Raw genomic sequence first — 18,302 nt, forward strand, 5'->3', positions numbered from 1 at the left:
TGTAAGGAATGCATCATTCCATTTCTCAATTATGGTAATTCCCAGCTCTTTACCTGGGTTACTTACATACAATTTATGAAGATGCATTGCACTACATGCTGAAAATGCGGGTGCTTTTTTTGTAGGTATGTTTTACTTCAACACAAATTTGTAAACAAAATCTGTGAGTCACTTCTGGGAGAGGACAGACTCTGGTGAAGCCATATTGTGATGAGGGTGGAGAGAGAGGATATGATAGATGCCATGGATGGGGAATAGGTGGAGAGAGAGCTTTCTGAATGTGTGGTTTTCTTCCTACTCAGGGTCCAGAAGGGTACTTCTTGACCTGTGGCTATCCAAGAGAAACATATGTCTGTGTACAAGGAGATGCCCAGAAAGTTGCCTTTGCAACATCATTCTGAAACAAATCAGAAGCAACCCAAATATTTATGGTGACAGGATCAACAAGACTCTCCCAGCTAGAAATTGCCCACATACCCATCAACAGAAGCTGGATGAATACATTCCATGTATTTCACACAATGAAATAGTGTGAGAAGAATGTTCTGCAGCAAATATAACATGATAGCTTAAACTCATAAATGTAATTTTAAGTAAAATAATCCATATTTTTCATTGATATAAAGTATCACTATATATATGTGTGTGTATATCTATCTATCTCTAATATATATACACATTTATATACATATATACATGTATGTATATATATATACACACATGCATATATATATTTTTTTAAAATACATATTCACTGTGGAATACTATACAGCAGTTAAAAGAAAGTGTTGCAGACAAGATGGCAAACTAACATAACGTGGCAGTTACTTTATTTATCAACTTGACTGGACAGCAAGGTGCCGGGATATTTGCTCAGATATTATTCTCCGTGTGCTCCTGAGGATGTTTCTGGGTGAGATTAACTTGTGAATCAGGAGACTGAGGGGAGCAGATGGCCTTCATCCAATCATTTGATGGTGTGAACAGAAGGAAGTCAGATCTTCCCGCAAATAAGAGAGAACTCTTCCTGCCTGACTGTTTGGAGCTGGGCATTGGTCTCTTCAGGCCTTTGGACCTGAATTAAGACATCAGGCTTGGGTCTCAAGCCTGACAGCCTTCGGACTGGAACTACACATCAATTTTCTAGCTTGCTGACTACAAATCTTCGGACTTAGCTTCTGTAATCACATGAACCGATTTTTAGTAATATCTATTTATCTATCTACCTACTATCTATCTACCTACTATCTATCTATCTATCTATCTATCTATCTATCTGTCATTCATCCATCCATCCTATTGGTTATGTTTCTCTAGAGAGCCTCAAATAATGCATGTAGCATCTAGCTCCTTACCTGCATTCATCCCTAGAGATTCCACAAAAATGAGAGGGGCGTTGATGTGTCACGGGACATTGAGTGAAGCCACGAGACCCCTGGGAGACACGGTGTGCTGGTGAGGATGTGGCGGACGAGGCCTGTCTGCACGGCTGCAGTGATGTCCGTTGGCATGGGTGCTTTGGAAACTGTCTTGGCAGCATTATCTAAGGCTGAGCATATGCATATTCCAGGACCCGGCGGCTTTGCTGCCAGATGAACAGAGCGCTTCAGCTTGGAAATGCCCCCAGCTGGACACTCCCGAAGTGCTCATTCACAGTGGAGCAGGTAAAGAGCGTGTGGCATGTTCAAATGATGCAAAATATACACGATTCCGATAAACGGTCTGTAGAAATCTTACAGTCATACATTTTGAATGATAAGACACAAAACAATGTGTGGTGTTCAATTTCATTCATTTTATAGGTGAGTAGTGACTGGAGTGGATTTACATTTTTCTATTATTTGTTTAGGTTTTGTTTGTCTGCTCTGATTTCAGACTTGCTTAAGTCGTTCACTTCAAGGTCTCTGATCTCCTTTCCCTCTAGAAACTGGGGTGTCTCAGAGTCCTGTGTAGGACAGGCTCCCTGCTTGCCAGGTCCGGCGTTCTCAGTCCTGCCTGCGCCCTAGAATAACCATCTGTGCTTCTAAAGAATACTGGGGCTGAGGCCTCAGCCCCCAAGGTTTGGACTAGGGGAGGCAGCCTGGCCACTGGGAGTTTTTGAAGCTCCCCAGGTGATTCTCATGAATATCTGGGGACGAGAACCCCCGTCCTGAAGAATAGCAATCTCTAGGTTGCTACTCCCAGGCTGCTATGTCTGCTGCCTGCCTTCTGAGGCCACTGTCTACACTGCCTGGCCCCAACTCCCCGCCCCCCCGCCCCCCAGACCCTCAGAGAGCCCCATATCCTCCCAGGTTCTCCTTCCTCAGGGCGCAGTTTGAGTCACTGGGCATGCGTAGTTTCAGCAAGCAGATGGGAGGGAACTTTCCCATTTCTTTATTTTGGGGCCAGAAGGCTTGCTGCTCTCTCTCAGCATCAGGAAGCCCTAGTTAACCTCCGGTTTGGAGACTTCCAGACAATCAATTGGATCACCCTTCGGGATGCTGCCTTCCTTAGACACCGTCCGCCAGAGCCTGGAGGGAGGTTTCCAGGTAAGAGATGGAGTGTGGGTGACCACAGCCCAGCTCCCCGTCCGACAGGCTCTGAACTGGGGGGGGGGGGGGGGGGGGAGGAGTATAGGGGACATGAGGAAAGCCTGCCCATTACTGTCATAGCCCTCCCTTCCTTCTCCTTAGAGTGATGACTGGCTTATGTGAGTCCATTGTTCTGGGCTCTTTGTTGAGTCTGCCAGTTCCTGACGGTGGGAGCTCCCCCTATTCTTGTTGTGTCCTCTGACAACATGGACCCCCAGCCCTGTGGTCCTGGAGCCCAGAGTGGCGAACCGTTTCTTTGCGTTGAGAACAGCTCACTGCAATGACCCATGGTTCCCCATGCGGCTCTGATCAGACCCATGGATGCCCCTCCCCCTTCTGTGAGAATGCCTACCCCCCTTACAATGATTCTTCCCAACATCCCAGAGTCCTGAGCGGTTGGTAGACACCTCCACCCTGCTCACAGGTTTGTGTTGTACTGAACGGAAAATGGTATTGGTGGTTAAATATCTACTTAAGCAACTGCTATGGAAAAACTGGTGATGTCAGGTGCCGAGGGGGGTGGGTGGGTGGGTGGGGGGTAGGGGTGTGTGTGTGGGGGGGTTCGTGGTTGGGTTGGAGAGAGCAGACAGATATGTGCTCCAGGTTCAGTCGCTCTAGGGTAAATCACAGAAGCCTTAGGTGGCTCCGGCGGCTGAGTGTGATTCATCTCTGAGGGAATCAAGAGAATTCACGTTCTCAGATCAGAGGAGGCACAGATCCTAGTTCTGAAGTTCCAAAGTAGGTGTGGTGCTTTGATACCTTTGAGTAAAGTCCACCACATGGAGAATGGCAAGTGAGGGTGGGTTTAGGACACAGGAAGCCAAGCTCCTGTGGGGTGTTTGCTTTTCCGGTCCCAGGCTTGGCTACTGCCCGCAGAGATGAATGCTCAGGTGCTAATCGACACTCCACCCAGGAGTTCTTGCTCAAAGGAATGAGCTGGCAGCCTGGGCTGGTGCTAGTCATCGCGTCTCACGTGGGGCCTGCGTCAGCTACATCCCAGCTGCTGCCCCTGGACCGCCCTGCGTCTCTCTGAGAATCCGTGTAGATCTGGGTTTGTTGGAGGAGCTTTAATTACGCAGGTGGAAGTGAAAGGGATATGGGAGAGAGGTGAGGAGTGCTTGACAGCAGGCTCAGCATTTAATTCCCAGAATATTAGTTTAAGGTGGGAGCAGATTCCCTGTGTTAAAGGTGCAGAGAGCTCCTGGCAGAGGAGAACTTCTCAATTAGAGAAACAATTAGAAACCATCATTGGCTTCCACGCCCGTTCGCTTTCCGTGGTCCCTTTACTGTTGCCCGGCTTTCTGATGTGGTGGGAAGGCTCTCAGCCATTAGTGTGGAATAACAGCCTGTGGAAGAACACGGCTTCGAAGGCAGGGGGAATCCTTGGGGTCCCAGAGAAAAGCTAAGTGCTGTATTCCATCTGGTAATTGCCTGCTCTACTAGGTACAAGGGGTTACACGTGTTTCAGTGATATACGAGTTACACTCCCGAAAGAAATGAAATGCAGTGTTCCATTTTAGAGAGGACACGAGAAGAAATGTGATTTAGCGCTCCGTGCTTTTAGAATCGCATTGTTCTAATTTCCACAGTAAAGCTTGCCTACTCTAAGAAACTACCTGAACATGCAAAGAAAGAAGGTATATTAACTGCTAACTTACTCCTCAGTCCCCAAATGAGGTAGATTATGCACTCGATTTTGCAAGTTCATATATTGTAGGTTTTTACATCAAGAAATGGAATGGTTATTTTTCGTGTCTCTCTATAACACTCAGGTAATGGTGCCACGGTTTATTCAATCATCCCCATGTAACTGAGATTTAAGTTGTCTGGTTTTTCGAACACTAAGCATTGAACATTCATCTCTGAGCACTTATCTGGTCATTTCCTCAAAAGACTTTCTTGAGGTACTGTTATTGCAGCTGTTGCTTATCTATTTTTTTTTCTTCTTGTTTTAATTTTGCTGTCCTTTTTATGACCTCTTGGATTAAATGCTTAATGTGTACTTCCATTTGCTCATGGTTAAGACAATGGATTTTCCTCTGGATATATATTTTAGCAATGTCATCTAGATTCTGATATATTGTAATGTGTGTTTTGATTTCTTCTTGGACTAAAGAAGTACTCATGGGTGGTTACCAAATGTTGCTATTTGTGTTTAATCCAATGCAATTTAATATTCATATTTATTTATTGAATTATGTTTTGAAGATAAGATCTGTATTTGGAATATGTTTTAAATTTTCATATAATTTTTTTTTTTTTTTAGGAAACTATGAAATTCCCTTTATACAATAAGATGATTAACTAATCACACACACAAATGCTTTCATAGTCTAAGGTGTCAGGCACCCTTTCAATTTTACTATATTTTCCTGACCTATCAGTTGTTGTCCATATGCTTTTTTTCAAAGACTCAGACAAGTTTGTTTATGTTTCATATTATCATGGGAATCCTATAAGTTTCACCTTGTATTTCCTACAGGGACTCAGATCTTTTTAAAGGAGCTTACCTAGAAACCCCCTCCAGTACTTTCCACTTGGTTTTTGTTTAATTGGTTATATGACCTCTCCTATTGAATGACATTTGAGTCATTAAAATAGAAGGTTCATCATCATCATCATCATCATCATCATCATCATTGATAAATGGGGAGTAAATTGGAAAATTTTAGGAGAAAGTGGGAGTCATGGGGGAGCCTCATTTCTCAGCTCCACAGCTTTCTTTAGAAAATTAAAAAGTAGAGGAATTGATGTATAATACAGATCAGGACATATAAGGAGTTCTATGGAAAGTAAGACAGGCAAGACTTTTGAAAGAAATAAACCAAGTGACCTAAAAGGATATTTACCCATATTTGATTATCCACATCAGTTAAATCTCCAAGTTAAAAAAAAATTGTGAAACAAAAGATGGAATGTGATTTAATAATAACACATGTCAAACATTTGAGCTACTTAGAACATTTTGAAGAACTACAAATTATTAAACATAGAACATAATCATATATCTGTTGTAGTTAAACACCATATGTTACTTGGATAAGAATTCATTAATCTCCTCATTGCTTTTTAGTTATTTATTCTAATGGGACTGCCCCCTCCCCATTTTTTATTGATTTAATTGTTAACCATGTGTGACCATTCTCTAGATCCTTATTGCCTCAATTTTTTCATTACAATGAAAATATTTTTTAGAAGAGAGTAAGTCAAATGGTACATATGTATTTAGTACGCATTTTAAGACATTTAGGAATTGGAAGGGCAACTTATGCTCTCAGAATCCTATTGGAACATAGAGTCCACTTTATCTTGTATTTGTAGTCTGGTGTTTAGGACCCTTCCTGGAACAGAGAGGGCTAGGAGGAAGCAGGGTGGAGCTTTTACACACATGGAAATATTCGTGGTCATATATCCATTGTGCTAACACACAAATAGAGGATATGTATAGCAATATATTTTTTCCCCAACTATTAATTCTGGTGGTTTTTTGTTTGTTTGTTTGTTTGTTTGTTTGTTTGTTTTTGATTCTCACAACTGAGCCAAATGGCAGATGAATTCTCTAATCAGGTCTAGAACTGAAAAGAAAAAGAGAACGTAATTACATTTTGGAGATAGACTATCCACTTTGCTTCTGAGAAGTTTGTGTGCCAAGAAAACTTCAACAGGGAAATAATTTACATCTTTTAAATGATAGGAACAATTGTAGTTGTATTTTCTTTGTCTCCATGACTTTTTGAGATGGAAACAATGCCTCATCAAGCTTTAAATGCACAGCCTGGAAGATGACCAGGCCACAGACATGTAAATTCTGTTAGAACAGCAATTGCGATAACAGCTTCACAAAGTGCCTTATTATGAACATCATCAGCATCCTGGCTTTGGGACTAAGGTGTGCTTCACAGGGAAATCCATGGCTGGCTGGTCGATGTCTGTGAAGTGACTCACACAGAGCTGAGGAAAGAAGGGCGACTTCTAAATGGAGCTAACTTGGTGTTTCCTTTAGCTTCTTTCTGTCTGCTTAGATGTTTGCAATAATCCCCCCACTGTCTTTCCGAGTCTTTGAGCCCATGCTCTGATCACTGTCAGTCCCTCCATTTTTATTTCTACCCAACAGAGGGAGTGACAAATAACAACCATTTCCTTTATCCAATTGGAAGCAAGACATATTTTTACAAAGATCTTAGAGTTAGGAGGAAAAACAGGATGTCAATGACTGTCCAGTTGCGAGAAGACAAGTAGTCTAATTGTGTTAGTACAGTTTAATATGTGAAGCATATTTAGGATATGGGTTGTACTCTGAATAGGAAGAAGATGAAGAAATTCTTCAACCAATTAATTTCATGTTTAGAGGAGTCACCCCAGTACCAGTCAGGCAGCAACCCCTCCTCACCTGTAATCTTGGGATAACAGTGTTTCCCCTTTACTGGGAAGATTGCCTTTGATAATCAATGGGAAGGTGGGGTGCCCAGTAGACTTTGTATACAGGTGGTCTCCACTGAAGACATTCTATTGATGTTTTCTCAACTCTAAGACTCTGTTTCTGTTATTTTTATCACCTCCACCCTCGTAGATGAACATAGGAGTTTCTGGGCTATTTTCTTCTAACTTATGCATTTATTTTTCTTATAAATATTTACCTTGCTTTCCCTGCCACTAATACATAAATTGCTTTCTAAATTTATCTTAAAGAGTTTGCATGTGCTATGATTTGCATAGAATGTGCTCATTTAGCTCCTTTTTAATGAAATGGAAATGGACATCAGAGTTCTAAGGACATCAGAGAGATAACGGAAGGGAAATAATGAATGAATCCCAAATTAACTTTCAAAACAATTTTCCACAGAGCAGGTTTTCCCCAACTATACCTTTTCACTTTTGGGGGATAAATAATATTTTGAAAGTTTTGTCTTAGAGCAAAGTTTTGTCTTTCCTCTCTGTGGTCTTTCTCTCTTTCCCCAGGAGCAAGCAACCTCATTGAGAGTTGCCTAATTCAGTTCTTAGAAATAACAGGAAAAATTCGGGTCTTTGTAGCAGAGACAGAAGGGAGGTTGATTGGAATGCTTATCAGCCAGCCTCTCTCTTGACAAGTTGAGGCAGGACAGGCAGGGTGGCCTAGTTTCCATTGTTTGAAGTCAGTGGACAGGAACCTGGGGTTAGGCTATTGGGCTAAGATGGTGGCAGTGCTGGCTCATGGGTAGCAGTGTGGCACAGCCTCTAGTAACAAAAATTATATTGCTAATAAGACAATCATAATGCTTATTCCATGCCTTCAGCATTGGAAGTACTGTGCTCAGCGCTTCCTATGGGATTGTTTCATTTAAACATTACTCGGCCTTTGAAGGAGTCATGATAATTATCTTCAGTTGACAGATGAGAATAACTGGGCTTAGAGAAATGAAAAATTCGCTCAAGATCACAGGGCCAGTAAGTTAGAGGAGCAGGACGATCTCAACCTTGATTTCTCATTAATCTTGGAGATAGTTGGAAAAAGAAAACAACAGCAAAAAATCTGTCTGAGCCCCCTTTTACAGATTGATTAAAGAAATTGGGTGAAACCCCAGAATGCAAATTCTAATAACAGTGAATTTTGAACTGCCATAAGTTCCCTTAGGAGCAAGGCTTAGGATCTCAAAACAATTGCCGATGTATTAGGTTGGTGAAACATTCTACTTGCAAGATGCCACCTTAGTTCTGATTAAATTATACTACTTATCTTTAATTTCCCTTTAATTTTGATTCATTTTGTTATTTACCTGATCCAAGAATGATTGGTTTACTCTATGTGGTAATAAGTTATTATGTTAAAAAGAGAGCAGCTTGCAAATTCACCTTTCAACTTACTCCATAAATGATTATTAAGCACCTACTATGTACTTGGCTATCCTAGGGCTTCAAAGACTTAAAAAACACCACCCTTGTCCTGAAGGACTTCAGGCCAGTGGTGTGAGCTTGAGAGAAGCTGGGAACATAATAAACTGACTTGCTGAACAGATTTACTGTTTTGCCCTAACCGGTTTGGCTCAGTGAATAGAGTGTCGGCCTGTGAACTCAAGGGTCCCAGGTTCGATTCCAGCCAAGGGCATGTACCTTGGTTGTGGGCACATCCCCAGTAGGGGGTATGCAGGAGGCAGCTATCGATGTTTCTCTCTTATCGATGTTTCTAACTCTCTATCTCTCTTCCTTCCTCTCTGTAAAAAATCAATAAATTGTTTAAAAAAAAGATTTACCATTTTTAGGTAAGATGTCACATGATAACCAAGTAGTCAAATGCCGCACGATAAGCCCTAGGATAGTTATGAACAAGAGCTGTGCCACCCAGAGGAGGGAATGTCAGCTCTACCTGGGAGAGTTACTGAGCAGGTAACTCATGGCTGGGTCTTGGGTAACAGGCCAGTGGATGAGAAGAGGCATGCCCTATAGGAGTCTCAGTGCAGTGTCCTAGAGCAGTGGTTGGCAAATTTCGGCTCAAGAGCCACATGTGGCTCTTTGGCCCCTTAAATGTGTCTCTTCCACAAAATACCATGGCCTGGGGGAGTCTATTTTGAAGAAATGGCGTTAAAAGAAGTTTAAGTTTTAAAAACTTGGTTCTCAAAACAAATTTCAATCATTATACTGTTGATATTTGGCTCTGTTGACTAATGAGTTTGCTGACCACTGGTCCAGAGTATTTAAAGGTGTGATGAGAAATTTACAGTTACTAAGGCTTACGGTGGGTTGCCATTGCCAGTGGGAGGACCCATGAGAGGGTTGGCAGGAGAGACCCAAACAGCCACCTAGAATCAGCCCAAGCAAGCTGCCTTCCTTGGTTTCCAATCCAACCATAGGACTGGGGGAGGGAGGGTAGAAGTGGTTCTCTCCCCAGCTGAATAGTACAAACTGACAGCTAATATGTGTGAGGTCTGTGTTCTAAGCATTTTGTGATTTAACCACTTACTATTCATTATTAATTTTACTGTATTCACCTTGCCACCATTTTTCTCACTTTTGTTCATAGTTAGGTATCAAGTGGCCTAAGGTGAGTGGCTCTTGCAGGTCAAGTACTGTGCTAATCACTTTATGTATAGCAGTGTCTCTTTTCCCAAACCCAGGGCAGTACTATCGATATTATCACCCCTACTTAGCAGATGAGAAAACCGAGGCTGGAGGACACAGCTGGTGAACAGTGTGGCCATGATGTGAACCTTGTCAGCCCTGTGCTAAAGCCTTTGTATTATATCTATTGATAATCACTACATAGTTCTGCCTCTACTTGGAAAATAACCACGGGACCAGGGAGGGGCAAGGCCCCCATTTTCTGGGTTATGTGTTGGGCTGGGCATTGTATGTAAAGAAGAACCTGGTCCTTCAGTTTCCAGCAAAACTTATAGGGAAGGAAACAAGATGGTGCTTTTATCACATGCTAATTGGACTCATCTGTAATAATCTCAGGCCATTCTTAAGACTCCTCTCCTCTATGAGGTGACAGAGTGAAAGGAGAGAGAGGGAGAAAGAGATAGAAAGAAAGAGAGGGAGGGAGGAAAGCAAAACAAAAAAGAGATAGAAGGAGGCTCCTCAGTTTTCTCTCCCACTGGTATTTCTCCAACTGCGTTCCCCGCCTTTTCCTATTCCTATTCCTGGATTAAGGTCTTGTCTTTTCTTGGATGTTTAGGGACAGTGGGACATGAGTGAAGAGAAGGTACTCTGAATGCGAGAATGTTTCCACCTGAGAGAAAGCTTTCATTTAGGGAGTTTTCAGAAGAGTCTATAAGCTTCCAGAACCCCATATTACCCACACTTGTCAACTCTGTGGCTGCTGTGATGAATGAAAGGGGATTGCTGCTCCTCCAGAATTAAAGTGTGCAAATCCTTTAATTTCATCAGCAATTAGAGATAATAACATAGAGGAGAGATCAGTCTGTCATTAGCACTTGGACTCTGAGTGAGAGAGAGGGCGTCTGAGAGCTATTACAATTGGAATTGCAAGTCTTCCATTTACTCTATCTCAGCTGAGCCCACAGGCAGCAAACACTATCCTTTTTTTTTTTTTTAATAGAAAATTTTAAAAAAAATGAGGCTAGCTATGTTTATTGTCATTTTCTTTCAAGTGACAATTTTTTGATATAAGTGCCCGGTTTCATTGTTTTTATAATTTGAAATGCTAAAAGAAGTCATGCCAATTAATTGGGGGGTGATTATGTTTGTTAAGGGTGAGTTACACCCATGGGTTTAAGTTGTGCAAGTGAACATCAGCCAATACATGTGCCCAAGTCAGAAATGTGGAGAACAGCTGCCTTAGAAGAACCCATCGAATGACGTCTTTGGTGCTCTCTGGGTCCTGGTCTTATGGTGGCTGGATCTTGTCACCCTTCTTCTCAGGGAGATGGATGATCATGGGTAGTCATGGGTGGTGGTGAGTGATGATTGAATTCATCTGTAATAATCTCAGGAAGTTCTTAGACCATCCACTCCTCTGTGAAGTGATAGAGTGATAGAGGAAGGAAGAAAGGAAGGAAGGAAGGAAAAAAGGAAGGGAGGGAGGAAGAAAGAGAGGGAGCAAAGAAGGAAGGAAGGAAAGAAGCAAGCAAGCCTGGGAGCCTGGATTCTTTTGTGCAGCACCCTGGTCTGTGACCTGGCACCTCTGTTCTAAGGCCCTCATCCCAGGATTGCCCAGCACCCTTGCAGAGCCTGCCTCTGCAACTCCTGTGCATCCCGGCACAGGTCCTGCACAGGAGAGAGCCCTTTATTGCAATTCTCCTGACATCAGCTGTTTTAAACCCCAGACCCTACAGGGGCCGTGATCTCCCAGGGGTTAGTGACTTCTTATCTGCCTGTTTTGAACGCTTACTCTGCAGAAAGTGATGTTGATGAATAGTATATACATGGACAAATGTATATACTAAAGTGATGTTGATGAGTTGTAAATACATGGACAAATGTTATCACAAATTATTGAGAAGTTAAATTCTAAACAACGTCATCAAAGCATATCCTAATTTTGCCACGACAAGAAACTATTCTGATAAAACTTGACTTCTAACCATCTCAAATATATTATTGATCTCAAATACATCTGTTCTGACTTAATATTTGTCCTTTTTCTTTGCTCTCATCCATTGTAGTCATGGGAGGGGGGAGTTGATTGCACCCCCAGTGCTGAGGAGTTTAAAAGACCTAGCTCATAACTTACCCCTGCAGAATGACGACACAAACTTGCAAGTTAACTCTGGACCTTAGGTATAACAAAGGAGAATCCAGAGACCAACTTTCACATCCAGAAAACGGGTTGATAGGATGTCCCATTTACTGATTCTGGAAAGATCAATTGTTGGTTTTGGGCTTGTTTGTCCTCCATGTGAGATTTGGTATAATTAGAGTGCTGGGGTTCCAAAAATGCTTTAATGATACCCACTCTGTGTTTCTAAAATTTCTGAATCCTTCTTCTTTCTATCCCTGGGCCATTGTATGGCTGACAACATGCAAAAGATATGTTCCCATTGTGATGAAGTTATTTTTCTGTAAGTACAACCTGAATGAGTTCCATAATCAAGTGTTTCAGCCTTGACTTGTTATCTGCGTATTTGAAGTCTCTCACCCCCTCTTTAAAATCAGGCTCATCTCTTTTCCGAGTTGCTTACAGAATGTTTACAATGAAGCACATACTCGCAGCAAGGCAAAGGGCATGTGATTGACAGGAAGTCAGGCCTGTCCTACTTTATCACAGTTCATGGTCTCATGGGAAGCAGACACGTCATGGTGCAGTCTAGCACGGGGCAGGATGTGGGGAGCACTGTCAAGGACCTCACACACAAAAGGAAAGCTGTTTGTGTGGACTCGCTGAAGAAGGCAGCACACAGAGAAAGGAACTGTCGTGCAAACGGTGAGAGGAAGGAGGAGGACACCAGAGGAGGCCTGCTTTGCTGGGAGCTCCTAGAATTGTGGTGTGGAGGTCACTGTGGAGGTCGCTGGGGCCAGTCTTCTAATCCTCGGCCTCCCCCAGCCACCACTAATCCTAACCCAAGAAGGCCCTGCAGTCCTCCCTAATGGATGCTCCTCTGTTTGAACCCTCAGCAGTGGGCTCATCTTCCTACATAGGCAGCCTCTATCTGTGATCAGAGCTCTACCTTGCACCAACGGGCAGCCAGCAGCCCTCAGCCCAGCAGTCAGTCTAGTCCTGTCACTGTGTCAACCCCTTCAAGCATTTGAGGACACACATTATGTCTTCCATACATCTCCTCTGCCGTTTGTTTCCTCACTAGCTCTCTGGTGACAGTACATTGATGCTTCACCCATCTCAGTTGTCCTTTTCTGAACTGGGGCCAGTGCACTTGCATCAAGGATTTCATGAGTATAATCCAGAACTGTACCCTGAGCCATTGCAGCTCAGCATACTCTGGGGCTCTAGCTTCCCTTGTCCCAGATGACACCCAAGAATTGTGGATTGCCCCTGACTTTGTAACTAAATAAGCACATCCCCTGATAGAAGATGGCTATTGGCTGACAGGGTGGTCCATATGGGACCTTGGCTCCACCCTCTGAACCATTAACAATCTCTGCTTCTCGTACTGGGGCAGCCACCTTTGACCTCTCGCCCACCCCTCACCTCATCATCTCTGGTCAGGGTTATTAGATCAGCAAATTATTTCTATCCATATCCTAGTCACTAACAGAAATACTGACCAGAACAAAAATGAGATCAGAACAAACCATTAAAGGCATTGTTTTCTTTAAAACTCTATCCTCAAAGGTAATTAAGACAAACCTACCAACTGTCAGGCTGAGTACAGACAACTTACTTTGAACATGTCTTACTTTATGATGTTGACCTCTATGAGAGATAATGTCTGTGTAATCTTTCAAAACAACTCATTTTCTTCTACACTTTAATCAGTGATTGGTTCAGCTTTTATTGCAAAAATACATTATTAGGGTAACCTCCATCTCTCTTTCCTTTGCAACTTTCTTATTATGGTATTTTTCTACAGTAACCTCTTGTATAAAGAGGGAACATAATTCTTAATGGATTTTTTGTATTATATTAATGATACTAGAGAATAATTTTTAAGAATTTCATGGGAAATGTGTTCCTTTCCTCTCCTAAAGAGGTATCTGAATAGAATTGTTTGAGCAGACTAAAAATTTCCAAAAACTCAGGAACTGAAACATTTCATTTTATTTTGTGGATAAAGAGTTGAGTTCCTAGATGATTCAAATAGCCAAAGGGAAAAGACCAGTATGGCCTGGAGCCATTTCTAAATCCAGAGGGGTCTCTGCCTTGAACCCAACCAAAACCACCTCAAAAGAAATGGTGCTCACTTTGGCAAGACCCGCCCTGTGACTCTCTCAGTGCACCAGTCTCATTCCGTGTCCATCACTGAACCTGAGAGATGAAAGGTGAACAAGCAAGCAGGGGACACCTGCCAGCCCAGTGGCTCATCCCCGCTCTGTTCTCCAGGTCGGATCAGTCCTGTCTGCCCCAGGCCTTGCTGAGTATCCTTGAGGCCAAGGTGTATTTTTCTGGGAAAAACTTCCCTGCTGAGGGGCTTCTTTCTTCCTCCTCCCTCCACTGCAGGAGATGTTGATTTTCTATATTGTATTTTTTGTGTTTTGTTGATTTTTGCTCTTTTTAAATTTCTTCTCATTCATTGGGTTTAATTTGCTGATTTTGTGTCCTTATTTGTTTGTTTTTAGCTTGTTGAGATGGAACTTAAGGAGTTAATAATGGGATTCCCCCTCCCTCCCCCCCCGTATGGCCATAACCATTTGGTAAACCAAGATGGGCACTTACAAGTATCAACAGGAGCGATGGAGGAAGAAGCAGGCTGATGTAATGCACTTCTTCTCAGGGTGCGCTGCAGGCAATACCCAGCTCTCTGCAATCCACAGGGCCCCGCCCCACCTGGCCCAATATAGTGCACAGGTTAGGATACCAGGCCACGCAAGGCTATGCCATATATTGGATTCATGTGCATTTTGGTGGCCACAAATGCCGTGTTACTAAAGGTGTGACCTTCGACGACAAGCCTGTCCATCACAGTGTTAACCAGTCAAAGTCTGCTCATCTTCAGACTGTTGCCGAGGAGTGAGCTGGACTCCACTGTGCGCTCTGAGGGTCCTGCATTCCTCCTGGGTTGGTGAAAATTCCACGGACAAATCCTCAGGGGTTTGCTCATTGATCCATTCCATAAGGCCATCCGAAGAAATCCTGGCACCAGTGGATCACCAAACCAGTCCTCAAGCACAGGGAGATGCTAGGGTTGACATCTGCAGGCCCAAGAGCCATGTGGCCTTGGGAAGGGCCATGAGTCTCACCACACTATGGGCGGTTCTCGCCCTGCAGCTTGAAAAAGGCGCAATTCTCTCCTGCTCCACCATTACCTCTAATATGTTTGTAAAATGCTTACCTAATAAACAAGTTAGGATAGTAAAAAATAAATAAACAAAAATGTAAAAAGTTAATACTTGCCTTTTCAGACTGTCTTCTTCATATATGTGTGTATATATAACAATTCCCCTTGAACCCCAACAAGCTGCATCCCCCAGCCTTCACTCTGTCATTGCTTCACAGAGATCTATAAGGAAGAGTGTGAGGTGTGCACTGTGCATTTGTTTGTGGTAAAAAGGTCCTGGAGGCATTTTAGGCGCCCTTCCTAAAAGCTTGGAATATCATAACATGGTGTTACATAACATTACTGGGGACAGAGGAGAAGGGATGAGGATTGAAGAGCTAACGGAAACAATAAGAAAACCAAACAGAACACACGGTCCTTCCATGTGTGGATGATGTCACTTAAGATCCCATGAATTGAGGAGTGTGATGAATTCAACACACTTTACTGGCAATGCCAACACCAAGCAAACAAACCACACCAACGAACCCTTTGATATGTGTCTCTGCGTTCTAGTGTCAGTCTTTAAATTTTAAAACAATATATATTTGTAGTTTTTTAAATTTATTATTAATTTTTAAAGAGAGAGAGAAGAAGGGAGAAGGAGAGAGAGAGAAACATCGATGTGAGAGAAACATTGATCCACATGCCTCCTACCAGGGACTGAGTCTGTAATCCAGTCATGTGCCCTGACTGGGAATCAAACTGGCCACCTTTCAGTGCACAGGATAATGCCCAAACAACTGAGCCCCACCAACCAGGGTGTAGTGTTATTATACTTCTAAAAGAAAGTTTCCTTAAGTTGAATTGTTAGGTCAAAAATTGTATACATTTTTAATTTTAATATATATTACCAGGCTGCTGCTTTTCTAGCAGTTTCAAAACTTTTTCTTTTGCAGTCCAATCCATTTATACTTTTGGTTAAACTTAGAGTGAATTAGCTCTAAAATAAATCCATGAGAATTTTTATTAGAATTGCATTTTAGTAAAAAAACAAAAATGCAATTTAGAATTACATTGAATGAATAGCTTAATTTAATAGGGTAATTGACCCATTTTCTATCCAAAGAGATACTTTATGAGCATACATGAAGAAGCCATAAATGAAAACATTAAAATGTTAACTATGTTTTTTTCTTGGGTAATGAGGCTAAATGTGCTTTTTTTCCTTCTGTCTAGTTTTCTGGGTGTTCCAAGTGTGTTTTTTAATATGCATGTTTTAGTTTTATAGTGAAAGCATTTATTTAAAAAGCCAATCATCTATTAATAGGGCCAGGAGGGATGGCTATTTCCACAACTTCCTCTTATTTTTCTTTTTAATGAGAAGGGAGATTTGAGAGCTGTATTTTAAATGCCAGAAGCTATTTATCAAAAATGGTTGTAATGATTACAAAAGTAGAAACATTGATATTAGTGTTTTAGGTAGGTTAAACTACTTTCCTTATTTATGGAGCTATGTTCCCAAATGAAGTGGGTCTCATTCTGTGGCATGGCCCCTAAGAGCAGTGCTACCAAGGTTCTCATAATGGAGCTTGGAGCAAAGATGGTCACACATATTGAATGCTCAGAAGTTCCCAGAAGGCTGGAGGGTAGATTCTTGCTAGGAGACATTGGCACATCTTGGCAGAGGGACCATAGAGATCAATGCTTCTCTGAAAGTAAAGGAGAAACTTTGGGGTTTTACATTTATTTAGTGACAGAAGGCCTGCATATCAAATGTTCAGGTTGCTAGTTCTTTCTGAACAAGTGTGAGTATTCAATGAAATCTGGGACTTAGAAGCAGTCAGGGAGACAGCTTCCCATCTGTGCATCCCAAGTCTATCCTAACTCCACTGTTTGGCACCATGAAGAAGGAGGGAACTGAGTATTGGAAGGGGCAAGGGGAGACACAAAAAATGAGAAAGCCTAAGAACCTGTCGTAGTGGAAATCCAAACCAATGAACCTTGGGCCTCAGCACTGCTCTGTGGAGTCTGGGAGACAGGAGGGAGAGGAGTTAGCCACGGGGCTCTCCCACTACACTGCTCTGGGGAGTTTTGTAGGAAGCCATTATCGGTGAAGGTTAAAGGCAATTCTTTTAGCTGAGATGAGCAGAATATGAAATTAGAGAAAATAAATTTTGAACTTTAACAAGCAAGGCTGTTGTTAATCTTTGAACTTTAATTTCTCCCTGGAATTTGATTAAGGAAGATGTTTGAATAATCAAATTTAGGGTATATCTCTCTGGTTGGCAATTTATTCACTTGCTTTTTATTGCAGAACCTCTGATATGCTGACTGGACGTAATTTGGCATGGGAAATGAAATACAGAGCAAATTTTTAGTCTCAGGACCTGAACGACCTTGGAGTTGTCCTAAATAATTAATTTCTGAGCCTTATGGAGGCAAATTATATATTGTCCACCAGCAGTCTTATGTGGATAAAAGAGCAGAAATAGATGCGTGGGCAGAGGCTAATGAAGGTGGGGGCAGTTCTTCCCTATAGCCCCAAGGGAGCAGCCACACCCCTAGTTCACCAAAATCTTAATCTCAATGGACAAACATAATCTAGACAATCTAAGTATGTGAAAGTATATGAAATTGTTCTCTGTTCTGTGGAAGAGTGTAGAAGATTGGTACCTTTTACTTTGAGTAACATTCTCTATCTTTCCCCCCTCTGAACTATCCTGGGAGATGATGTTGTTGCAGCGAGCATGGACCCTTTAACTCTCTTCCATGCTTCCTCTTTTAAAGGTGTTGACTCAATTTGGAAGCTCATTTGATCACAGATAGAGGCTCTGCTCTTCAGTCCTGCCTCCAGTAGCAAGGTGTTTGGTGTACTCTTTGGCTTGTTTTCAGGTGGGATGGATCCCCGAACCTGGGTGTTGTAGAAGACTACTTATCTGGCCTATGTAAAACAGGGGTCATGGGGTTGGTGCCTTATTGTGTTTTATTCTTATGATTTGGGGCTCTCAGACAAGCATGGTAAGGAGAGGCAGTTCTTGTTAATATCAGCAAAGAAAACAGACAGACATTGTAGATCGTAGAGCTTTTCTCTTGTCAAATAAAAGAAATTTCCTCTAAATAAGAGCCATTTCTACCTTACCTTGATAGGGTTTAGTGTAGCTTCTGCTCAAACGACCTCTGACAAGCTGGAGGAAGCCAGTTGGAAAGGACGACACGATAGCATACTCACCACTCCGCTGATGCAGAGAGTGCAATTAAAGCACGGCTTTGCCTGTAAAACCCACTTGAATTTATCCCTTAGAATTTTTAGGAGGCGTCCACCTGCTAAAGATTAATACTCAGAAAGAAGAGGATTAAACACGTTTACCATTCAGTCAAGAGGAATTGAGGGAAATCATTCTGCCTTTAGATTATTGGCTTTGAG

At 42.2% G+C, this 18,302-nt stretch overlaps 1 pseudogene; it reads left to right on the forward strand.

The window, feature by feature from the left end:
* Positions 1-14,322: 14,322 nt before the first annotated feature.
* Positions 14,323-14,930, forward strand: LOC118711433 (annotated as a pseudogene).
* The last annotated feature ends 3,372 nt before the right edge of the window (positions 14,931-18,302 follow it).

Source organism: Pipistrellus kuhlii, unplaced genomic scaffold (assembly GCF_014108245.1).
Source record: "Pipistrellus kuhlii isolate mPipKuh1 unplaced genomic scaffold, mPipKuh1.p scaffold_m20_p_10, whole genome shotgun sequence".
NCBI lineage: Eukaryota > Metazoa > Chordata > Mammalia > Chiroptera > Vespertilionidae > Pipistrellus > Pipistrellus kuhlii.